We start from the raw sequence: 27,255 nt of genomic DNA on the forward strand, positions 1-27,255 counted from the left end.
GGGAATAGATTGGAGTGGGTAAGTGCACAACCCAAACAACCAGTTAGGAGACTGTTGCAGCAATTAAAGTAAAGATGATAGTGAATGTGGCTAGAGGAAGGTCATTGGAGATGGAGATGTGGGGACAAATTTAAAATATATTTTGGAAGCTGACTAACAAGATAATTGATAGAATGTGGAAGTGAAGGATAAGAAGAAATAAAGAGAGATACCTTACCCATAGCTTAAAACATTGAGTAATTAATGAATGCCATTTAGTAGGAAATAAGCTTATTTGGGAAGAAGGACTACATGTTCAAGGGACACGTAATATAAGGGTAAGCTAAGGTTTTCTGGAGAAATTTACTAGTAGAGTAGAAGCACACTTCATGGGTCCCTGTGTTCTCACTATCCTCTAAGTTGCATGTTTGGATCAGGTATAGCTTGCTTCACTAAACAACATTTTCCAGCAAAGGGGCCCTCTTACCCATTGTTTTACATATTCGTAGGTAATTGAGGTTGAAGGAACATTTTCTCGACCACTGAATAATGTAAGTTTGCTGATAAAGAAAAAAGCTTCATAACGGGTACCTCTGGAGCTCAGTTGTCTGGAGTTTGTGATAGCTCAGATATGCTGAATGAAACTTGCTAAACTCCCCAAACAGGAGAGAAAATGAGTCTCCAGAGCGCTCGGAATTTGACTGTCCTCAGAAGGAAATAAAAATCAAAAGATTGGAATGTTAGTAGGCTATGCAACAGTGAAAAGCAAGCAGGAAATTTGAAATGGTAAGGGAACAGCTGGATTTAAAATATATATTTGAATATATATTTCATGTAAGAACCATAGTATTAATAGTCACAAACAGGGAGATGGGAGAGGACAAAAGACTTTGCAAAATACCAGTAATTAAAGGGAGGTTAGAAGGGGAATATCCGAGAAAGCAAAATAAGAATAATTGGCTAAAGAAACAGGGGAATAAAAAAAAAAAAAACTCTCACTGTATTTTCACCTTAAGCTAAAAGCTGTTAGCGGGGAGATAGGGAGGGCTTCAAAATGGAAGATATGGTCAGCTGTGTAGACGGCTATGAGCATTTATAAGACAAACACGGAATCTGCAGACAGCTGCTAAGAATCAGAAGGGTTACTAAGTGATGTACTAAGATTCACTTAGAAGTTAGAAAAATTTCAATTTCTAAGCTATTTTCTAATAAAAATAAACAAGCATATGTAAAAGATGTAAAATGTTTGTCAGTCAAGTGGAAAGTTTTAAAATAGACTGAACATTTCCCCTAAGCTGAGTTTTTGTTTCATATCTTATTATTAATTTTGATTACATTTGTTCCGGGTCTGAGAGTAGAGCCTAGAGTCATACTTCTGGTGTGTTAGGCATTCCAGAAGCCATCATGGTACTGATTGATATTTCATAAATTACACTTATTAGAGTATTTTTAAAGGACAAAAGACTTACATGATGCATCCATGGGGCCTGGGTCTATAACATATGTTGTACTTTCAATGCATTTATATCAGTCCAGACATGAAACTTCATTGAAACTTGTATGTGAGATTAAATTTGCAAAGTTGGCTATCAATCAGTGTCAGAAAACACAATGATGCATTAGGTGTAGAAATATAAGCAAAAAAAAAAAAAAGTTAACCTGCATGACAAAAAAAATGTCAATTAAAAAATCTCATTTAAAATTGTTATTTTAATAGCTTTGTGTGCTTCAATGTGATCAGCAGAAAGACTCAGTAAAGTTCAAGTGAACTCTTCAAATACTGAGATGTTGAAAGTTAAATCTAAACATACAATCATTTTTTTGAACTCACTTTAGTCAATATAGGAAAGTTGTTTATAACTACAACTCTTTAGTGGTATTTGTTTCTAGGAACATGAAACAAAAATAGATTCACATTTCCACCTCAAAAGATACATCTAAGTATGAAAGTTTATCTAAACATATACTTGCTGAAATTAAACCCATTCTTAGTTTTTCAATAAAATAGACATATGTGACATTAAATTAGTCTCTACTTTTTAAACTTATGAACTTTTCATCTGTCTTCTGGGTCATTTATCTAATTTTATGTCATTCTGTGCTTTAAAATCACTTGGATACCCAGAATTTGTATTCATGTTATCCCTTTAATGCAAGTTACATTGGAGACAATATGCTTCATATGAAAATTCAAGTTTTATTATTCCTCCTTCTTAAAATCTAGACTACCATTTTCTTTTAAGTTTTAGAAGTAATACAAACCTGATGCTGTTTAATTTGTTCTGTCTTCTACCTACTAATTCACAGTAATATTCTAATAATTTTCATTCACTTTGTGCCTCAATGTCCACATCAATAAAATAAGAGTATTCAAATAAAACTGTTTATGGGCAACCTATATCCATTAAAACATTCCAGTTAAAAATACAGTGGTAGCAAATGGAGTAGGGGAGTGAGGAGGAGAAGGAGGTGAGGGAGGAGAAGAGGAGGTAAAGGAGGAGAAAAAGAAGGAGAGGAAGCAAGAGAAGGATAAGAGGATAAGGAGGAGAAGAAGAAAGAGCTGGAGGAGGGAGAAGAATAGGAGGAGGAAGAGAGAAGAGGAGGAGGAGGAGGAGGAGGAGGAGGATAGGAAGAAACTCAGATCACAAGGGAACCCAATAAGGGCGTGCAAGTCTGAATAGATTTGCAATGATATTTAAGTCCATAGGATCTAAATTTTCCTAGAGAAAAATGGAGGCAGAGCATCTTTCTTGGAAACAAATTACCTATTATAAATTTCCTTTATCCTATTAAAGTGTCATGGAAATTTCAAAAGAAATAGAGTAATTTTCTGATAACTATAGATAGACTTCAGCAACTTTCTGAAGTGTTTAGTCTGAGTTCATTTCAGTCTCAGAAGGCACTTTAAATTTAATCTCACTTAATTTGCTTGGACATCTTTAATCAAACCACTCATGTGGACCATCAGTGATAGATTTTCAACCAGTTTTACACCTGAGCTGACTGAGGCAAGAGAATTAAATTATGTGTGCAACTCACAAGGTGAGTTAATGATGCAGTTGAAGGTAGAAAATGGCACTTTTGTCTTCCTTTTAGCCATTATTTCCCAACACTTAAACAACTTTGCTTTATCATTGGATGGAGAATTGCACATTTAGAAACCAGATACATTAATGAGCAATCAGTAGGTTGCTGTTAAATGATTTTTAAAAATATCTTCAGAATAGAATAGGGCAACAAAAAAAATTATATCCTTTCTGCAAGAGTTCAACATAGAAAAATAATCCCTAATATTTATTTTCTTAACACTCCCGCTCCACCATTCATTACAATTATTCCTACAGGAGGCTTCATAAAGTCCTATTACTCTTAGGTCCACTTTTATGTGAATTTCCTACCTTCCACTTGTGTTTAGTTTATCTAGCCTCATTCATTTATTCATTAGTTTAGTCATTTATCTGTGCTGGTGCATTGTTAGGTGTTGGTTTACAAAGATAAATGAAACAGATCTCGTCCTTTAAAGTGATCATAGTCTGAAAGAGAAAGACAGAAGCAACTAAACAATATAGTGTCAATAAATATTTCTACAGGACAAAATAGGGAGAGTGTGACACAGTGAGTCCAAAAAAGATCTTAGAAAATATGATTATTAAGTCCATGCAGATGGACATTGGGTTCACTTAACAATTATTTAAAATGATGACTAACAGCATTGAACAAACCAGATAAAATTCTAAGAGTAATAATATTAACTTCATGGCTTATCAGCACCAAATAGGCTCTACTCTCTGACCCAAAGCAATTGATAGAGCATGCGTTACTAGTTGGTTCTTAAAGTAAATACAAGTGAATCTACTAATACATCAACCCTGATTGATTTTAATTTTCCACACTGTATTAGTCAATTCTTGCACTGCTATAAAGAAATACGTGAGACTGGGTAATTTATTTTTAAAAATCGGTTTAATTGGCTTACAGTTCTGCAGGCTGCGTAGGAAGCATGGTGACATCAGCTTACAGGGAGGCCTCAGGGAACTTATAATCATGGTGGAAGGCAAAACAGGAGCAGGCATGTCTTACCTGGCCAGAGAAGGAGGAAGAGAGAGGGGAGAGATTCCACATGCTTTTAAACAGCCAGATCTCCTGAGAACTCTGTCATGAGAATGGCACCAAGGTGATGGTGCTAAACCATTTATAAAAGATCTACCCCCATGATCCAATCACCTTCCAACGGGCCCCACTTCCAACTGGGGATGACATTTCAACATGAGATTTGGTTGGGGATACAAATTCAAACCATATCACTCCTCCCGTGCCCCTCCAAAATCTCATGTTCTTATCATACTTAAAATAAAATCATGCCTTCTCAAGAGTCCCCCAAATTCTTAACTTATTTTAGCATTAACTCAAAAGTCCAAAGTCTTGTCTGAGAAAAGGCTAGTTTCTTCTGCCTGTGAACCTGTAAAATCAAAAACAGTCTATTTACTTCCAAGAGACAATGGGGCTAGAGGCATTAGGTAAATACTCCCATTCTAAAAGAGAGCAATTGGCCAAAAATAGGGTCTACGGGCCCCATGCAAGTCCACAACCCAGCAGCACAGTCATTAAATCTTAAAGCTCCCAAAAATTATCTCCTTTGACTCCATGTCTCACATCCAGGGCATACTGGTGCAAGAGGTAGGCTCCCAAAGCCATGGGCAGCTCCAACCCTGTGACTCTGCAGGGTTCAGGCTCCAAAGTTGCTCTCAAGGTCTGGTGTTGTGTGTCTGTGGCTCTTCTAGACTGAGGGTGCAAGCTGTTAGTGGACCTACAAATCTGGGGTCTGGAGGATGATGGTACTCATCTGAAGCTCCACTAGGTAGTGTCCCAATGAGGACTCTGTGTGGGGGTTCTAACCTCACATTTTTCTCTTTGCACTGTAGTAAAGGATCTCCATGAGGGCTCCACACCAGCAGCAGGCTTCTGTCTGGGCATCCAGGTTATTCCGTGTATCCTCTGAAATCTAGGTGGAGGTTCTCAAGCCTCAACTTCTTCATTCTGTGCAATAGCGGGCATAACACCAGACGAAAACCACCAAGGCTTATGGTTTACACCCTCTGAAGTAGCAGCCTAAGCTGTATCTTGGACTCCTTTGAGTCACAGCTGGAGTTGGAGTGACTGGGATGTGGGAATCAGTGTCCCAAGGCATGGCAGCTGGGCCTTGGGTCTGGCCTAGGAAACCATTTAATTTTCCTAGACCTCTGGGTCTGTGATGGGAGGGGTTACAGGCATGGTCTTTAAAATGCCTTTGAGGCTTTCTCCCTGTTATCTTGGATATTATTAGCATTTCTCTTCCTTTTAGTTATGCAATTTATGCAGCCTGCTTGGATTCCTCCCCAGAAAATGGGCTTTTCTTTTCTACCACATGGTCAGGCTTCAAATTTCTCAAACTTGGCTGGGCACGGTGGCTCACACCTGTAATCCCAGCACTTTAGGGGGCTGAGGAGGATGGATCATAAGGTCAGGAGATCGAGACCATCTGGTGGATGAGTCTCGAGACCACCTGGCTAACACGGTGAAACCCCATCTCTACTAAAAATGCAAAAAAATTAGCCAGGCATGGTGGTGGATGCCTGTGGTCCCAGCTACTTGGGAGGCTGAGGCAGGAGAATGGTGTGAAACTGGAAGGCGGAGCTTGCAGTGAGCCAAGATTGCGCTACTGCACTCCAGCCTGGACAACAGAGCGAGACTCTGTCTCAAAAAAAAAAAAAAAAATACCAAACTTTCATGCTCTGTTTCCCATTTTAATGTAAGTTCCAGTTTAAGTTATTTTTTGCTTACTTATATAAGCATAGGTTGTTAGAAGCAGTCAGATTACATCTTGAAGGCTTTTTTGCCTAGAAGTTTCTTTTGCAAGATACCCTAAATCATCATTTTCAAGTTCAAAGTTCCATAGATCTCTAGGGCAGGGGCAAAATGTAGCCAACTTCTTTGTTAACACATAATAAAAGTGACCTTTACTCCAGTTCCCAAGAAGTTCCTCATTTTTATCTGAGACCTCATCAGCCTCTACTTCATTGTCTATATGCCTATCATCATTTGGGGCATAACCATTTGACATGTGTTTAGGAAGTTCCAAACTTTTCTTCCTCTTCCTGTCTTCTTCTGAGCCCTCTACACTGTTTCAACATGTGCCTATGACCCAGTTCCGAAGTTACTTCCTAATTTTCACGTATCTTTAGAGCAATGTCTCACACCTTGGTACCAATTTTCTGTATTAGTTCATTCTTGCACTGCTGTAAAGAAATACCAGAGACTGGGTAATTTACAAAGAAAATAGGTCTAATTGGCTCTTGGCTCATGGTTCTGCAGGCTGTACAGGAAGCATGCTGATAACAGCTTTTGGGGAGTCCTCAGGGAACTTATAATCATGGCAGAAGGCAAAGGGGGAGCAAGCATGTCTTGCATGGCTGGAGAAAGAGGAAGGGGGTTGTGCTACACACTTTTAAATAAACAGATTTAATGAGAACAGCACCACAGGGATAGTGCTAAACCATTTATGAAGGATCTAACCCCATGATCATACCACCTCCCATCAGGCATCACCTCCAACATTGGGGGTTACAATTTGACATGAGATTTGGGCAGGGACAGAGGTTCAAACCAAATCACCCACTTTTTCTGGGCTCTGGAATTGTAAACAAAAGGCAATGGCATTCCATTATTTGGGTGTGCATTTGGGGAATACTGTGAAAGAAAATCAAGCAAAGCACCTTTAAGTATAAGCCTTTATTCAAAAGACCTCAGTCATTTCTTGGGAAAGAAGGGGAGAAATTTCATAGAACTTTAACAGGAATCAGGCCACGTTCTGATAGTTTCAAAACTATTTCATCAAAAATATTTCTTGGAATTCTAAGAATTTTTTGTGTGATTTGGCAGTTACTGGTAGGACAATTGAGATTAATTAAGAATGATGAGGCATAAGAGTTCAGGACAAAGGTCATGAACAAGAAGGAGCACCGGTAACGAGTTTTGAAAGCTTACAACTCTCCTGGAAGTTGGACTAAGTCAGTGCTTTTTCCTCCCTCTAGCATGGGGAGCTGCATCCAATGTCATTTTCCCATGAAGCTAGGGGCTGAAAGCTTTGAGCAGCTGTATCTCTCAGCACTCTGAAACACATTGCACCAAATTTGAAACTAACTGGGACCTCAAAACAAATGTTAATTTCACCATTATTATACTTGCCACATGAAACAGTATCTGAATCTGACTAAAGAAAGATGGAAATAGAATGTCTTTCTTGGAAAAAATTACCTATTTTGCATACATATTCTTTATTCTATTAAAATATCATGGAGTTTTAAAAAGAAATAGAATAATTCCTCTGGTTATAATGAAAATAAGTTAATATATAGAAAGGGAGAGACTCAGGAGTCAAAGTCCTTCCACTAGACCATGCTCTAGGGTGCTTCCAGTTGAATCCCAGCCCAAGAAAATATGGTCCTATACCTCCTGGCCCTTCTATTTCTGAGTTCAAGCCTGCTGCAACCAACACTTACTGGTGATTACCTCAAGTCCCAAACCATCCATTAGGCTTAAGTGTGAAAAAAAATAATCTGCAACACGGAAGGATGTGTCACTCACAGGGAGAATGAATATAATTACTTGGAACATGTTGAAAATTTCTAATTGTGGCCAATTATAAATATATTCTGTTTAAGGAAATATCCTTTAAGCATATGTGAATCATTCTTGAGTTGAACTATTATAAGTAAGCTAATTTTAAAAAATTAACATGGCTACAAATCAAGTAAGGTCTGATGCAGCAAGCCCACATAGAGGTACCCTCATATGCTGAACAAAGATTAGGTAAACAACTCTGCTGCACATACCATGCAACATCATGGTATTCCTTTTGTAAAGAACCAAGAAACAATTCTAGATAATTAATAATGTATTATTGAGCAAATAAATCATACTGTGCTGGTTCAGGTTAGGGAAATAATAATTCAGAAATATAACTATCAAATAAAACTACATCTGGACTTAGCTGAGGAAAAAAAACTTTATTCAAAGGATTACTGCAGCACAGGGAAGGAACTATTTGCAATAGCTGGAGGGAAACTATTGCAAAAGGAAGAAATCCTTAATTGTAAGAACTGTAAGTATATCAAAAGTCAGGAGCTTCTGATCACAAGAACTCTTACAGAATAAATAAGTCTAGAAAACAATAAGTGGGGAGTGGGTGGTATGATTAGACAGTTGATCATTTAATTATTTGCCCTGAGGTCAGCCTATTCTCAGAAGAAGATGAGGAGGGGCTGTGTGTTAGCTCAGGGTGAGCAGGGGCCAAAGCTCAGGGGCCTGGGAGAAGAGAATCTTATTTAAAATTTGGTTTTTGGTGTGATTGCTTTTGGCATCTTTGTCATAAAATCTTTACCAGTTCCTATAATCAGAACATTAGTGCACGGGTTATCTTCCAGGCTTTTTACAGCTCTGAGTTTTACATTTGAAATCTTTCTTTCATCCATCTTGAGCTGATTTTTGTATATGGTGTAAAGAAGGGGTCCAATTTCAATCTGTATATGGCTAGTCAGTTACATCAGCACAATTTACTAAATACTGAATCCTTTCCCTGTTGCTTTTTTGTCAACTTTGTTGAAATTCTGATGGTCATTGGTCTGTGGCCTTATTTCTGGGCTCTCAATTCTGTTCCATTGTTCTACGTGTTTGTTTTTGTACTGACATTATGCTGTTTTGGTTACTATAGCCTTGTAATATAGTTTGAAGTTGGGTAACATGATGTCTTCAGCTTTGTTCTTTTTGCTTAGGATTACCTTGGCTATTTGGGCTCATTTTTGGTTCCATATGAATTTTAAAAGTTTATTTTTTTCCAGTTCTGTGAAGAACGTCATTGGTGATTTGATAGGAATAGTATTTAATCTGTAAATTACTTTGGGTAGTATAGCCATTTTAATGGTATTAATTCTTCCATTTGTTTGTGTCATCTGATTTCTTTGGGAAGTGTTTAGTAATCCTCATTGTAGAGATCTTTCACCTCTCTCATATGCTGTATTCCTAGGTGTATTGCATATTCATAGGTATTTCATTCTTTTATGTGTGGCAATTGTGAACGCAATTGCCTTCCTGATTAGACTCTTGGCTTGGCTGTTGTTGGTGTATGGGAATGATTTTTTTTTTTTTTTTTTGTATGCTTATTTTATATCCTGAAACTGCAGAAGTTTATCAGCTGAAGGAGTTTTGGGATGACATTACAGAGTTCTAGATATAGAATCATGTCATCTACAAACAGGGATATTTTGACTTCCTCTTTTCCTATTTGGGCTCTTTATTTCTTTCTCTTGGCTAAACTTTCAATACTATGTTGAATAGGAGTGATGAGAGAGCGTGTTCTTGTCTTGTGTGGGTTTTTAAGAGTAATGTTTCCAGCTTTTTCCCATTCAATATGAGATTGGCATTGGGTTTGTCATAGAGGGCTTTTATTATTTTGAGTTATATTCCTTCAATACCTAGTGTATTAAGAGTTTTTAACATGAAGGGATGTTGAATTTGATCAGAAGCCTTTCTGTATATATTGAGATGATCATATGGTTTTTGTCTTTAGTTCTATTTATGTAGTGAGCCTTATAACCTAGCTGGTTGTGTAAACAGATGGTAACCTACTCTTGTGCCAATCACTGAGTTTCAGCCAATCAAAGATGGCCAACCATTCAAATCCTGTTGAAATAAGGCAAGTTCCCAACTGTAACCAACCCAGCTGTTTCTGTACCTCATTTCCATTTTCTGTATGTCACTTTCCTTTTTCTGTCCGTAAATCTTCTTTGACCATGCATTAGAGCTAGAGCCTCTATGAAACTATTCTGGTTTGGGGGCGACCCGATTTGCCTATCATTCTTTGCTCAATTAAACTCTGTTTAATTTAATTTGCCTAAGGTTTTTCTTTCAACAGAGGTATTTGGTTAGTGGATAGAAACAGTTCAGCTAATTATTTATGAGGCATAGCATGGGAATTTGGAGGGTCCGTGTTTGTGTCTGTATTTGCCATAGATAAACCATGTGGTTATCCAGGAGTCTTATTCCATCGTGTGGGGAAGGCTGCTTCTTTGCTGTAAGTCTTTTCTTGAAACAAAAAAGAGTGGGTGGTTTCTTAATCACCGTCCTTCCCTGTTTTCTAGGATCCCAGGGCTCAGGTAAAATTCAACATTTTGCAAGTTACTGAAATTTTTCTCTTTATTGAAAGCAATAATCTGTCTTTCTCAAATATATTTTTATGAATAGATTTGTGGCAGTTCCCTGCAGCAGAATATAAAGAGCCACCCAAACATTTCATTATGATACTTGCTCTACTAGAAAAAGTGAATTCACTAATCTGTGTTCCACTATCTGACTCTCTGAAAAAGAAGCCTGGATATTTTTTCAAGTATATTCAGCTCTAAAGGAGAAAGAATCTTCTTTTCTTCTTTCAGATCAGTATTGATTTTTGGCTATCTTAAAGACCCATATGAACATACCCAGAGGCAAGAATTCAATTTTCTATTCATCTACTGGGTGTTTGCAGGAGGTAGAACTCTGTTTATCTCACACAATTGTTGTGTCTCAGCACACGTGGCAGCCTGACAGTCAAAGAAACAATGGTTAGTGATAATGAAACACTCGTGAACCCGTATTTTTGCAATGAAGTAAAGTGTATAAGTCATTTGTAATCAGCATATCTAACTTAGTTTGAATATGAAGTTCATGAATAACCTATCAATTCATTGGGAAACTGTATTATGGGGCAATCATGTTACAATTTCTGTTAGTAAAACTACTCTCTAATCAATTCCATAGATGTGAGGACTGCAAAACAAATGATCTAAAATCTCTTTATAAATGTACAAAAATGAATTAAGTGAAATGTATTCTTTTAACTTGAAGTGACTTATGCAAATGTGAAATGAGAACAGAGGCTATTTATTCAGAATTTGCTATATCAAAACAATTACCCACCATAATTCACATTTGACAGAGTTCTAAAGGCAGGCAGAGGAGTGGCAAACCTTCATAATGGAAAATGAAAAATGCAAAAGCTTCAGGTATTCTCTGAAAGGAAGTTGTAAGCATGGGGAAGCTACAAGTGGGTTAACTAAAAGTAGAACATATTGTATGATTGGTTTAGGAGAGAGATTTACCTTCTTTCGTCCTGAGTTAGAATCAGGGCTAATAATAATGATGATGAAGAAGAAAGAAGAAGGAGAAGGAGAAGAAAAAGAAGGAGAAGAAAGGGGGGTGGGGAGGAGGAGGAGGAGGAGAAGGAGGAAGGAGAGGATGAAGTGAGGGAGGAACCTGGTAGTTATTGGCCAAGGCCTAATTGTTCTGGGCCAATTGCTACAGAGCTTTGGATTGGCTTCCTGGACTGGCTACTGCCAAGTTCTGTTGTCATATATGGTCTGTCTATTGTTTGTTTACATATTTAGGCACACATAAAATATACAGCTTATAGTAATAATTTAATGATTTTCCATTTAGACATTGCATTTCATGATAAAAATTCTCAAGCTTATACATTGAAACAAACTGATAGAAAACAATGTGGTATTAGTTTAATTACTTTTAAGGAGTATCTGCTCTAGAGAAAAGTATGCTAACTCATCAGGATCTGTAGATTAACACTACTGTGCTAAGTCCTAAAAGAACTCAGCTAATGTTTCCATTCTCTAATATTGAATAACACATATTTAGTCCATTATAAGAAATCAGTTATCTTTCAGTTTAAAAGACTAGCCTTTCTGCAGGCTAAAAGTATTGTCTAATATAAAACTGATACTTTCAAAAGACTATTTTTTAGCCTAGCATATAAATAATTCTCAAAAGCCCTAAAGACCTAATCTTGAGTATATTTTGCAACATCATTTAATGCTCCCCAGAAATAAGAAATATAAAACAGCAAAGGCATAGAAAGCAAAGGCAATAGAGAAGCAACAACAACAAAAAAAAATCCGCAGGTGACAATGAACAAAACAATAAAGTTAAAGGCAGAATACAAGTTGAAATTAAGAACAGAGCCACTAAAGAAAACAAAGGTCAACAAACCTCTGGCAAGACTCATAATGAGAAAAAAGGGAGAAGATACAAATGAACAATATAAAAAATGAAAAATAGAAGCAAACATTTAACAAATAAAATAAAAATAGCAACAAGTGCATAAACATACAGAAGACCTAATTTAAAAAAAACAGAGAATGCCAAAACTGGCACGTGAATGAATTAAAATGAGAAAAAAAAATAAATATTGAAAGAATTTAAATGGTAATCTTAATGTACCCAGATTAAGATGTTATTGATCAAGTAAACAATCCTTCTTATATGAGTTTATATGAAGGAAAAAAAGGAATTAAAAAAAGAGAGTGAGGAATATCTGTCCATCTAAGATAATCTGGCCAGCATAACTTTGATAAAAATAGTACATAAAATCAGACCCAAATAACAAATATACACAGAAGAGAACATTCTAAATATAACTTTAGCTAATTCTGTGCATCCGTAGTTAGGCAGCATGATCAATGATGTAATACAATTTATGTGAATTAAGTTATCATGCATAACTCCATATCTAATATTTTAAGGATACATGTATTTCCTGGATATTTCTTTATATTAAACACATTAGCTAGGGTGCCATTTGAGGGAAAGTGAGTGGCATTTGTGATACAGTTAAAAGAAAATATAATACAATCAAATAGTTTTTAATTAACAGAAAACTTAGTTCTTAACAGGTTGATGGGGGAGACATTTTGATGTAACTGGAGCCCTGTGACCCCCTCTTAAGTAATTACTGGGTGAAGCTTTCCTACAGCACTAGATGGCATGCTAGTCCTGAGCATGTGGGTGTCATAAAAGGACTGAAAGTGTGTTATAAAACTAAAATGCCATTGGTAGGAGACACAAAAGGTAAGAAACTAACATATTTGACATTTTGGAATTTTATGCTTCTACTTTTACACATTATTTTTCTGCCTAGTAATTTTTATTTTTTTAACAGAGTCTCTCTCTGTCACCAGGCTGGAGTGCAGTGGCGCTATCTCGGCTCACTGCAACCTCTACCTCCAGGGTTCAAGTTATTCTCCTGCCTTAGCCTCCCAAGTAGTTGCGACTACAGGCATGTGCTACAATGTCCAGCTAATTTTTTTTTTTTTTGTATTTTTAGTAGAGGCGTGGTTTCACTGTGATGGCCAAGATGGTCTCCATCTCTTGACCTTGTAATCCACCCACCTTGGCCTCCCAAAGTGCTGGGATTACAGGTGTGAGCCACCGTGCCTGACCTCTGCCTAGCAATTTTTAATTTGATTCCAAATGTTTGGAAATCAGAAATTAGGAAGACCTACAGGGAGGAAGAAAAAGAAAACCAAAACAAAACAAATAGTCTTTTAGGAAGGCTTTACAAAGCAATTGGATACAGACAATCACACTCAGCATTACATTTGTGAAAATGTCATTACTATTATTTTAGCATTATAAATACATTGTCTTGTGTACTTTCCACATTCTTCCATTTTCTGAGTTTGTTCTTAGTGCCAAGTGCGATATTATGCTGGGAATATAAGGAAAATGAGGCCTGACTTCTGATTTCAGAGAGCTCACTTTCTAACTAGTGTTTACCACATTTCCTCAACTACCCATGTGGACCAAATACATTCTTTTATTTTAGTGCCTCACATTTAAATAAAATGTTCTTTTATTATTTGTATTTTACAGTATTAGAATCTAATTATCTAATTATTTTTGTGTGTCAATAATTTTCTATTATCACTTCATAATGGGATAGTTAACCACAAGAATAAAAATACATGTTTTTGATTCTTATAAAATTTTAAATCTTTTTTTAAATTCTAAATTTTAGATTCAGGAGATACATGTGCAGGTTTGTTTTATGAATATATTTCATAATTGTGGGGTTTGGGCTCCTAGTGTACCCTTCACCCAAATAGTGACTACTGCACCCAACAGATAATTTTTAAACCCTCACCACCCTCCCAAGCTGCCCTCTTTTAGAGTCCCCATATCTATTGTTTCCATCTTTATGTCCATGTGAACTCATTGTTTAGCCCCCGCTCATAAGTTGAGTACATGCAGTATTTGATTTTTTGTTTTAGTTTACTTAGGATGATGGCCTCCAGCTTCATCCATGTTGCTACAAGGGACGTGATTTTGCTCTTTCTTGTGGCTGCATAGTGTTCCATAGCATACACATCCATTTTCTTTATCCAATCAACTGTTGAGGGACACTTAGGCTGGTGCCATGACTTTGCTATTATGAATAGTGCTGTGATCAACACATGAATGCAGATGTCTTCTTTATATAATTACTTCTTTTCTTTTTGGTAGCTTGTAGTGGGATTATTGGGTCAAATGGTAGTTCTACTTTTAGTTATTTGAGAAATCTTCACGTTGTTTTCCATAGAGGTTTACTAATTTACATTCCCACCAACAATGTGTAAGTGTACCCTTTTCTGCACTTCCATGCCAACATCTGTTATTTTCTGACTTTTTAATAATTGCCATCCTTATTGGTATAAGATGATATCTCATTGTGGTTTTAATTTTCATTTCTCTGATGATTAGCAATGCTGAAGATTTTTTTCATGTATTTTTTGGCTGCTTGTATGTCATCTTTTGAGAAATATCTGCTCATGTCCTTTGCCCACTTTTGAATGGGTTTAATTTTGTTGTTGTTGTTGGGTTCTTTCAATTCCTTGTAGATTATGGATATTAGCCCTATGCCGGAGGCATAATTTGCAAATACGTTCTCTCATTCTTTACGTTGTCCGTTTACTCTGCTGATTATTTATTCTGCTGTGCAGAAGCTTTTTAATTCAAGTCCATTTGTATTCTTTGCTTTTGCTTTGTTTGTTTTAGGGGTCTAATTTGTAAATTCTTTTTGTAGGTCAGTGCCCAGCAGAGGTTTCCCTAGTTTTTTTATTTGTTTGTTTGTTTGTTTGTTTTTGTTTTTCTAGGACTTTTACAGCTTCAGGTCTTACATGTATGTCTTTAATTCATCTAGAGTTAATTTTTGTATAAGAGGTTGGGTGCAGTAGCTCACACCTAAAGTCCCAACTCTTTAGAAGACCAAGGTGGGAGGATTGTTTGAGTCCAGGAGTTTGAGACCAGCTTGGGCAACAAAGTGAGAACCTGTCTCCACAAAAATCAAAAAATTAGCTTGGCATGGCGGTCTGCACCTGTCATCCCTGCTACACAGAAGTCTCAGGCAGGAGAATCCCTTGAATCCAGCAGGTCAAGGCTATAGTGAGCCATGTTCGCACCATTGCACTGCAGCCTGCATGACACAGCAAGACCCTGGCTCAAAAATAAATAAATGAATAAAAATAACATAAAAAAATAAAAATTTGACCAGGCGTGGTGACTCACACCAGTAATCCCAGCACTTTGGGATTATGAGGCCAGAGGATCAGTTGAGGCCAGGAGTTCAAGATAAGCTTGGGCAACATGATTAAACCTTGTCTTTACCAAAAAAAGCAAAAAAAAAAAAAAAATATATATATATATATGTATACATATATATATATATGGCCAGATGTGATGGCCCAGGCCTACAATTCCAGCTACTTGGGAAGCCGAGACATGAGAATCACTTGAGCCCAGAAGGTGGAGTTGCAGTGAGCTGAGATTGCACCACTTTAGTCCAGCTTGAGTGACAAAGTGAAACTCCGTCTGAATTTAAAAAATCTAGAAAATTGTATATGAAGAGAGATTAGGTGTCCAATTTTCTTTCTTTCTTTTTTTTTTCTGCTCGTGGGTAGCCAATTTTCCCAGCACCATTTATTAAATAGGGTATCCTTTCCCCATTTAAAAAAAAATTTGTTGAATAACATTTGGTTGTAGATGTATGGCTTTATTTCTAGGTTATCTAATCTATTCCATTCATCTATGAGTTATTTTTGTTTCAGTAAAATGATGTTTTAGTTACCATAGCCTTGTAGTATAATTTGAAGTCAATAATGTGATGCCTCTGGCTTTGTCTTTTTTACTCAGCATTGCTTTGGCTATTTGGGCTCTTTGTTGGTTCTTCATAAGAACGTTAGAGGCTGGGCCCGGTGGCTCAAGCCTGTAATCCCAGCACTTTGGGAGGCCGAGACGGGGGGATCACGAGGTCAGGAGATGGAGACCATCCTGGCCTACACGGTGAAACCCCGTCTCTACTAAAAAAATACAAAAAACTAGCCGGGCGAGGTGGCGGGCGCCTGTAGTCCCAGCTACTCGGGAGGCTGAGGCAGGAGAATGGCGTGAACCCGGGAGGCGGAGCTTGCAGTGAGCTGAGATCCGGCCACTGCACTCCAGCCTGGGCGACAGAGCGAGACTCCGTCTCAAGAAAAAAAAAAAAAAAGAATGTTAGAACTATTTCTTGCTAATTCTGTGAAAAATGTTAATAGTTTGATAAGAATTGTGTTGAATCTGTAGCTTGCTTTGGGCAGTATGGTCATTTTAGTGACATTGATCCTTCTAATCCCTAAACATGGGATGTTTTTCCATTTGTTTGTGTCATCTATGATATCTTTCATTAGTGTTTGGTAGTTCTCCTTGTGAAAATCTTTCACTTCCTTGGTTAAATGTATCTGTAGCCTTTGTGTGTGTGTGTGTGTGTGTGTGTGTTTGTGTGCGTGTGGCTATTGTAAATGGGATTGAGTAATTGATTTGGTTCTCAACTTGAATGTTATTTTATGTAGAAATGCTGCTGATTTTGGTACATTGATTTTGTATCCTGAAACTATGAAAGTCATTTATCAAATCTAGGAGTCATCTTTTGGAGGAGTCTGTTGGATTTTCTAGGTATAAAATCATGTCAGGCTGGGTGTGGTGGCTGATGCCTGTAATCCCAGCACTTTGAGAGGCCAAGGCAGGTGGATCACCTGAGGTCAGGAGTTCGAGACCAGCCTGACCAACATGTACAAACCCCGTCTCTACTAAAAAATACAAAATTAGCCAAGTGTGATGGCACATGCCTGTAATCCCAGCTACTCAGGAGGCTGAGGCAGGAGAATCACTTGAACCTGGAGAGGAGATGTTGCAGTGAGCCGAGATCAATCACAGTGTTGCACTCCAGCCTGGGCAACAAGAGCAAAATTCTGTCTCAAAAAAAAAAAAAAATTTTCCAAAAAAAAAAAAAAAAAAAAAAAAAAAAAAATCATGTCATCAGTGAACAGAGATAGTTTGACGACTCTCTCTCTTTTCCAGTTTGGATGGCTTTTATTTCTTTCTCTTACCTGATTGCTCTGACTAAGACTTCCAGGAATATGTTGCATAAGATTGATGAGAGTGGGCATCCTTGATATGTTCTAATTCTCAGGGAAATGCTTTCAACATTTATTCATTCAGTATGATATTGGTAGTGGGTTTGTCATATATGGCTCCTACTATTTTGAGGTATGTTCTTTGATGACTAGTTTATGGAGGGGTTTTATTATGAAGGGATGTTAGATTTTGATGAATTATTTTTCTGCATCTAATGAGATGATCACATGGTTTTTGTTTTAGTTCTGCTCATATGGTGAATCACATTTATTGACTTGCAAATGTTGAACCATTCTTGTATCCCTGGAATAAAACCCACGTGGTCATAACGAATTATCTTCCTGATGTGCTATTGGATTTGGTTTGCTAAAATTTGGTTGAGAACTTTTGCATCTATTTTCATTAGGGATGTTAACCTGTACTTTTCTTTTTTGTTGTTGTATCCTGACGAGGTTTTGATATCAAGAGGGTGCTGGTTTGGTAGAAGGAATTAGGCAGGAATCCCACTTCCTTGATTATTTGGGATAGTTTTCATATGATTGTTACCAGCTCTTCTTTTTACACCTGGTAGAATTTGCCTGTGAATGCAATAAAAATACATTTTAAGGTCACCCTTTTCCTAGATTTTATTTTGCAGGATGTCAGCTTACCATTTATTTTATTTTAAGAAAAGAAACAGGGAGAAATCTACAACCAGAGTAGTTTCAAACAATACAGGGCACAATGTCAAGGCAAATTAGTGAAACAATCTAAATGATAAAAGATTTATGATAAATGTTGTTACTATCTTTTCAGGCATGCACAGTAAACTGAAATCAATTCTGAGAGAATGTTGGCTACTTGAAAAAAGAAATATGCATAAGCAGAGAAAGAGCACTGGTCTAGTTGTGGGGAAAATAAGAGTTTGGGTAATCAACTTGTCTCTCTCACACATTAATTATGCCACAAATTTATTTGGAGCACTTCCTGCATGCCAGGCACTGTTCTAGGTGTTTGCAGAAAATCAAGAAACAAAGCAGACATCTTGCTATTCTGGGGCTTCCTCCCAGTGTAGGAGACAACAATAAATGATAAAGAAATAACGCTATATAAAAGATCAGTTAAACATATGTATATTAAGGAAGGAGAAGCAGGGAAAGAAAATAGAGAATAACATTTGTACCTTAGAAAAAGAATTCCAGGAAGGCTTCTCTGAGGAGGTGACACTTAAGAGATCTGAATGTAATGTGGGAGTATGGCATTCCAAAACACTGTCTGTAACACAAGGAATGGTATTTCAGAAAAGGGGAATAGCTAATAAATAGGGTCAGATGCAAAAAATCCCTAAAGTATTTGATAAGCGTCACATGGCTTGAGCTCAATGAGTAACAGTGATAGTAAATTAAATGTGTAGGTTGCTGAAATAAGTATGTAAACATTGTCTTTCATTGTAATGCGGTGGGGAACAATTTAATTGGCTTGAGGAATGTCTGTTCTGTGGATAAAATACCATTGGAGGTGGGATGCAGGAAGGACATCAGAGAGTAATTATTGCAAGGAGAAAATGGTATTAGCAGTGCATGTTGCAAGGCATGCTCACATCTGCGATTTTACGGAAACTAAAACAGGAAGTATTGGCTGGAGATTTTGGATGTGGCATGTCATAGGAGAGAGTCAAGGATGGAGTTCTGGTTTGGGGGTTGAACAACCTTGATGACTAGAAGTGTGACTTTTAAATGAACACAAAAAACGATGTTATGGGCCAGGCGTGGTGTTTCACGCCTGAAATCCCAGAACTTTGGGAGGCCGAGGCAGGCAGATCACGAGATCAGGAGATTGAGACCATCCTGGCTAACACGGTGAAACCCCGTCTCTACTAAAAATACAAAAAAATAAGCCTGGCGTGGTGGTGGGAGCCTGTAGTCCCAGCTACTTGGGAGGCTGAGGTGGGAGGATGGCATGAACCCGGGAGGGGGAGCTTGCAGTGAGCCGAGATCCGGCCACTGCACTCCAGCCTGGGCGACAGACCGAGACTTTGTCTCAAAAAAAAAAAAAAGAAGAAGAAGAAGAAAAGGTTACAGGGATGGAGGAATGATGTGGTTCAGAACAGATTAAGTTGAATGGTTCATTTGACACTTAAGTGAAGATCTTCAGTAAATAGGTTCATAAGAGTCTGGAGTTTAGGTGTGAGTAGGTAACTGGATCTAAAAATTTGAGAGTCAAATATTCCCATTTCTTAATTGAGAATGCAGAAGAAAGGAGCTAGAAGCTGGATAAGCTTTAAGGGAAACAAATGACTACTTATGATTGATTTGTTGACGTAGGTTATATGTTTAGAGTAATATTAAGAGGAAAAGCTATAATGAACTTGAGAGAAGCATTTGTTATTGGAGGAAAACAAGTCATATATCTTCTACTATAGATGCAGAAATGAGTATGAAATATGGACAAGATCATTAAAAAATAAGGATTATGTTACATATCCAAAGATGTATATGTATCTTTATATATTATCATTTTGTATATAAAGTGGTGTATATATATCTTTCAAGAATATTTGACAATTTGTTTTGCATTTGAAAGCTAAAATTATATTAAATATTTAAAAATTGACTGGGCAAGAGCAGGGGTAGTTTAGATCTCATCATGAAAAGATAAGAGAAAATATTTTTTTCAAGTAAATTCTGGGAACCCAATAGAGTAAATTAACAATTTAGATTAATTTTAACATATTAGTACAAGATTTAGGGAAAATATAGTGATTTCTTTAGTGATAGTCAAAATACAATGATGAGGAAAATTGCAGGATTAGTGGATATTATAAGAGGTTTTGCTAATAATGGTTATGTGAAGAAACACAAATTGATTAAAACACTACAGTATCTTTTAAGACAAATGAATATAATTTTATATATATTTGTGATTATGTAGGGCTTAAGGTCATTTTTTTTTCCAGATGTTTCAGAATTATTGTTTACTTGCAATGAACTCAAGAATTTATTTTTTTTACAGGAAAGTTAAGAGGCTAAACTTACAGAGGCAGAGTGCTGGTGTTTTTCAAAATAAATAAATTATTTTTTATTTAAAATTTCAATAGGAAAATATCTCTTAAATATATCATAGCTGTGACAACTAGAATAAGCTACAGATGTCTTTAATAAGTTGAATAAATTTGATTTTCAAAACAGAATACAGTACCACCTTGCTTAAAGCCAAAATATATAAATGAAAGTGAATTTATCATGCAAAGTGAAACATAAATGCCTTTTTTGAAACTTGGAGTACATAATTGATACATATATTGAAGTGTCTGTGACTTTGTAAAATGTCTCATTTGGGAATAGGAAAATTGATACATTACTCTTGCCTGATAAATCCCAGACAGCAAAAGGAGAAAAGATAAATAAGAATTGTGAGCATCAAAGAAATGCAATTATGTGCACCCTGACACGCAAACAAGACATCAGTTACTTCTATTTCATCTATAAAACTTTAAACATTTATATCTTCTTTTTTGATGTTTATGAATTTATCATCATTGACAATACAAATAAAATACAGAAGATAAATAAAAACATCAGGCTGAATAACACCTTAAATACTATCGGTAATTTCTTGCTTCATGTTTTCTACATTAACTACATATATAGATGTTATAAACTTAAATGTGGACTTATAAATAAATGTACATGAATAACACACCACATTTATTTCTGTGTGTTATTCCTTTTACACACACACACACACACACACATATATATATATATTTGTATATTTGACCCTTGAACAATTGTGAGGTTGGGGTGCTGACCCACTGTACAATCAAAAATCCACATATAACTTTAGATCTCCCATAAACTACTGATAACTTAATGTTGACTGGAACCCCTGCTGATAACATGAACAGTCGATTAACATATATTTTGTATGTTATATGTATTATATACTATATTTTTTCCAATAAAGTAAGGCAGAGAAAAGAAGTGTTCTTAGGAAAATTATAAGAAGGAGAAAATACGTTTACTATTCATTAAGTGGAAGTGGATCATCACAAAGGTCTTCATCCTAGTCATCTTCACATTGAGTAGGCCGAGGAGGAAGAGGAGAGATTGATTTTTGCTGTCACTGGTGGCAGGGAGTAGAGATGGAGGAGGTGGAAGGGGAGAGAGGAGAAGCAGGCACACTCAGGATAATTTTATGGAAATACATTATAGTTTCTGTCTGACATTTTTTTTTTTTATTTCTCACAAAATGTTTCTATACAGTACTAATCCTTCTTCCACTGTTTGCTTTGCTTTAGTTTTAGTGCTTGTATCATAGATGAGATCATGTTGTAAAAGAAGTCAAAAGTAGTCTTGAATAATTTGAACCCTTTTCCCTGATTGCTTAATGTCAATTTGTTTTCTGGCACTGCTTCTTCTACATCTTCTTCCTGATCATCCAGCACTGGTTCAGAAGCACTCACCTCTACTAAGTAATCTTCTGTTAATTCTTCTGGTGTGGTGTCCATTAGCTCCTGAATTCCATTAAGATCCATATTTTGAACTCTTCAGTGTACCCACCACCTTCTTCACCATATACACAGTCTCTTTGAGGTTTCCTTGATTAGCTCTGTCATAAATCCTGGAAAGTCATGCACAATATCTGGACATAGTTTTCTCCAGCAGGAATTTACTGTTTGAGGCTTGGTGGCTTTTTCTGTAACAACAATGGCATTTTCAATGGTGTAATTCTTCCAAAGTTTCATAATATTTTATCAGGACTCTGTTTCGTAGTGTTGATCATCTTTTCTATATAGTACTGTGTGCAATGAAGCTAAAGGTCCTTATGACACCATTATCTAGAGGTTGAATTAGAAACACTATGTTTGGGGGCAAGCAGACCACTTCAACACCTTCAGTGTGAAACTCATGGTGTTCTGGTGGTCAGTGTCCTGGCCCAACATCAAAAGAACTTTAAAAGGCAGTCTCTTACTGGCAAGGTGCTTCCTGATTTCAGGGACAAAGCTTTGATGAAACTAATCCAGAAAAAGGGTTCACATTCATCTGGACTTCCTTTTTTCTTTTCTTGTCTTTTTTTTTTCTTTAACAACAAAAGGACTGGCAGCTGGTGTTTATCTTTTCATGTCAAGGCTCAGGGGTTGGCAGTTTCATAAGGACAGACCTGTTCATAAACCCGACTGCAAATGCACAAAACAGTAGGGTTAGCCCATTTCTTCCTGCTTTAAATCCTAGTGATCACTTCTCTTCCTTAGTAATAAATATTCTTTTGGCACTTGTTTTCCAGTGCCAGAGGGCACTTTTGTCTGCGTTAAAAACCTGTTTAGGCAGATATTCTTTCTCCTCAATGATTTTCTTAATGGCACCTGGGAACTCCTCTGCTGGCTCTTGTTCAGCAGAAGCTGCTTCTCCTACTATCTTGTCATTTTTTAAAGCCAAACCTCTTTCTAAAATTATCAAGCCATCCTTTGCTGGCATTAAATTCTCTAGCTTTAGATCTTCCCCTTCCATTTGCTGAAAGCTGTCATGTAATGACTATGCTGTTTCTTGCATCATATTAAAGTCTACAGATATGCCTTTCTTATAGCAATTCTTCACCCAGGTGAAAGCTGCATATTTAAAGGAGAATAAAATGTATTTTGCAAAAAGTACAAGATTTCTGTGCCTACTGGCATAGCTGCAGTAATGACTTAATGAATTTCCTTTTCTTTTTTTACAATGGTCCTTATACAGCATTTATTTTCCTTAAAATAAATTTCAAGCAATGCAACTAAAAAAAATAAAAATTGAAACAGGGTTTTGCTATGTTATGTTGCCTGGTCTGGCCTCAAACTTGGTGGCTCAAGGGATCTTCCCAATTCAGCCTGCCAAGTGGTTGGGACTGCATGTGCACCCACAGTGCCCAGATTGGCAATTTACTTTTTTTCCTGTAAGGTGATGACTATTATCTTCTTTTGGGAGCACATTCAATGCCACTACTGATGCTTCCTATGGATTCCATGGTATTATTTAAGGTTTACAGTATTGCACTAAAAGGATGAAAACACGCAAGAAATGCAAGATATCACTTTTTACCATGATACAAAATTTATTGGAAAAAGAAACTGTTCACTCAAAGATGATTAGCATCACCTGTCATTTTAAGCAGATACTCACAACACTTGAGAGCACGTTAATAGCAATAGGAGGTGACTATGAAATAATTACAGTAGTACATTGTGTACTATAGTATTTTATGCAGTTATTTAATACTGCATCTTTATATATATTCACATTTCTCTCAACTGTGAATGGCACCATGCATGCAGTGTGGATAAGTTTTCACAAATTTGAACTTTCAAAAATATATTTGTGCATCTTTATGGTGTTGAATGATAAAATTGACTAGTATCTTTGTGTATTTTATGCATTCATGATCTATCTTTTTCTTAATTTTTTGACATTTCTAGGCTATGTAGTTTATCTGCAAGTTTTTAAAAACTGTCACAAATCTTCAAAATATTTGCTTTATGAGTTATGTTCCTTGCATGTGTGAAAACAAAGACCATCCAAATAAGAAGAAACAGCATCTATTTATTCAGGGATTGCCTTAGCAAGAGAGGCAGCTACCATCATTTGAGTTTAGCAGAGGCTCAAAGGCAGATAGAGAAGTGGGAAAACATGATGGAAATGAAGAAGACTTCAGCTGTGCTCTTTTTGGAGTTTGTTGACACGAAAAATTGGAAGTAGGTTATCTAAAGGCAGGGCATCCAATTTTACAGGTTTCCGGTTTCCTCTGGTTGGTGCTGAGTTGCTGAGTTGGAAGTAAGGACAAAAATTAGGGAAACTGTCAGTTACTGACCAAGTTTTGCCTCTTGTGGGTCAACTGTTGTATAGGTTGGAGATTGGCTTCTGAGGCTGAGTGCTGGAGACACTGTGTGTCAGGGTTCTATTGTATATGATGTGACCATTGCCCACTTGCACATTCAATCTTTTGGGTATTTAAAAATTCTATGACTTTTTCATGTAGCTCTGCTTTATTTTATGGCTTGGTAAATATAATCGCTCTTATTCAGTTGATTTTTTTTCTTAAATTCTTAGTAAATATTTTGTTCAGATTATTTTTCCTGCTCCGTGACTACATTTTCCTGTAAAAGATCTTCGCGTGTAATTTTCCTCCATTCCTTCCTTCCTTCTTCTTTCTCTGTCTTTGGATAATACTTGTTTGTTTTGATTATTCATTTTTGAAGGAATTCATTTTGAATTTGGAATAATTATTTGTAAAAATTCTTTCTAGGTGAAGAGCAGGACTGAATTTCAGGCTGACCTCCTACATGTTTTTTTTTTTTTTTTTAATTATACTTTAAGTTCTAAGGTACATGTGCACAATGTGCAGGTTTGTTACACATGTATACATGTGCCATGTTGGTGTGCTGCACCCATCAAGTTGTCAGCACCCATCAGTTCGTCATTTACATCAGGTATAACTCCCAATGCCATCCCTCCCTCCTCCCCCCTCCCCATAATAGACCCCGGTGTGTGATGTTCCCCTTCCCGAGTCCAAGTGATCTCATTGTTAAATTCCCACCTATGAGTGAGAACATGCGGTGTTTGGTTTTCTGTTCTTGAGAAAGTTTGCTGAGAATGATGGTTTCCAGCTGCACCCATGTCCCTACAAAGGACACGAACTCATCTTTTTTTATGGCTGCATAGTATTCCATGGTGTATATGTGCCACATTTTCTTAATCCAGTCTGTCACTGATGGACATTTGGGTTGATTCCAAGTCTTTGCTATTGTGAATAGTGCCACAATACTGTATTGAGAGGTGATTTGGATTCCATAAAATCACCATGTTTCTTGCATCCAATTTATTCCTCTTGAATTAACTTTTCTTCTTGCATCCTTTAGAGATTATTTTAGTGTGTTTGGGGGCTTGGATTTGTTTCATTTTTAGTTAGTTTGACTGTTTGTTTTTTACTTTGTTTTCCAGATTTTCTTAAGCGTAGTTGACTAATAAAGTTGTATACATTTAAGGTTTAGAATGTGATGATTTGACGTGTATTATACATTGTGAAATGAATACCACAACCAAGTTAGTCATCACATCTATCACCTAACCTAGTTGTCATTTTTTATGTGTTTTGTGGTGAGAACATTTAAGATTTTTCTTAGTAATTTGGAGGCATATAATACAATATTTTATAGTTACAGACAATAACTACAGACACCATGCTGTGTATTAAATCCCCAGAGGGTATTCATCTTACAACTGAAAGTTCGTACTCTTTGATCAGCGTGTTTCCATTTATCCCACCCTCCAATCCCTGGAAACCACTATTCTACCCTTCGTTTCTAAATTTTTAATGTATTCATTGAAGAACACTTAGGTTGTTTCCATATAGAAAGTGAAAGATGTGGCGTGTGCAGTGGCTGATGCCTGTAATCCCAGCACTTTGCGAGGCTGAGGCAGTGGGTGGATCTCTTGAGCCCAGGAGTTCGAGATCAGCCTGGGACACATGGTGAAACCCTGCCTATGCAAAAATTATTAGCTGGGCATGGAGGCACAGACCTCTAGTCCCAGCTACTCAGGAGGCTGAGGTGTGAGAATCACTCGTCGCAAGACGAGGAGTTTGCAATGAGCCGTGATTGCCCCACTGCACTCCAGCTTGGGTGACAGAGCAAGACTCTGTCAACAAAAAAAGAAAAAAATTGAAAGATCTGTGTTCTAAAAGCCATGAGACATTGTTGAAAACTGTAAGAAGACACACAAAAAAATAAATATTGTGTTCATGTATTTGAAGAATTAATTTTGTTAAAATGTCCAAGCTACCCAAAGTGTTCTACAGATTTAATGCAACGCCATCAAAATACTCATTATTTTTTCACTTAAATAGAAAGAAGTGAATTTCTTATATTTCTAATGGACCACAAAAGACTCCAAAGAGACAAAGCAGTCTTGAGCAAAAAGAACAAAGCTGAAGGCATCACATTATATGACTTTAAAGTACACTACAAAGCTATAATAACCAAAACACATGGTACTGGCATAAAAACAGACACACAAATCAACAAAACAGAATAGAGAGTACAGAAATAAATACACATATTTACTGCCAACCAATTTTGAAAAAATTATCAAAATAAATAATAGGGAAAGGACAGTTTCCTTCATAAATGGTGTTGGGAAAACTGAATATCTACATGCCAAAAAAAAAAAAAAAGAAGATATTTCATACTTATGCCACTCACAAAAATTAACTCAAAATGGATTAAACACTTATATGTAAGATCCAAATTCATAAAACTAGAAGAAAGCATGAGGAAAATACTCCTTGTCTTTGGTCTTGACAGTAATTTTCTTTTTGAATATAGCCTCAAGAGCACAAGTAACAACAGCAAAAATAAATAAGTGGGGCTGCATCAAACTTAAAAGCTTCTGTACAGCAAACAAAACAATTAAGAAAATGAAAAGATAATCTATAGAATGGGAGAAAATATTTTAAAACCATATATCTCATAAAAAGTTAACATCTAAAAGATATAAGGAATTCATTCAACTCAATAGCAAAAATGAACAAACAAAACAAAAAAAAACAAATACATCAATTAAAAAACTAGTAAACAATCTGAATAGACATTTCTCCAAAGAAGACATACTCATGGCTAATAGGTATAAGAAAAAGTGATCAGTATCACTAACAATCTGGGAAATGTAAATGTAAACCTCAATGATATATCACCCCAGTCTGCTAGCATGGCTATAAAACTAAAGATGAAAAATAACAAGTGTTGGTGACATGTGGAGGAAAGGAAACCCTATACACTATTGGTGGGAATGTAAATTGGTACAGCCATCACGGAACAGAGTATTGAGGTACTTGCAAACATTAAAAATAAAGCTACCACCTGATTCAGTAATCTCACTACTAGGTATATAGTCTTAAGGAAATATAATCAGTAGCTATAAGAGATATCTACACTTCCATGTCTCTTCTTCCATGTCTTCAATAGCCAAGACATGGAAAAAAACA

This window comes from Rhinopithecus bieti, unplaced genomic scaffold, assembly GCF_001698545.2.
Source record: "Rhinopithecus bieti isolate Rb0 unplaced genomic scaffold, ASM169854v2 scaffold_24154, whole genome shotgun sequence".
In the NCBI taxonomy this organism is placed as follows: domain Eukaryota; kingdom Metazoa; phylum Chordata; class Mammalia; order Primates; family Cercopithecidae; genus Rhinopithecus; species Rhinopithecus bieti.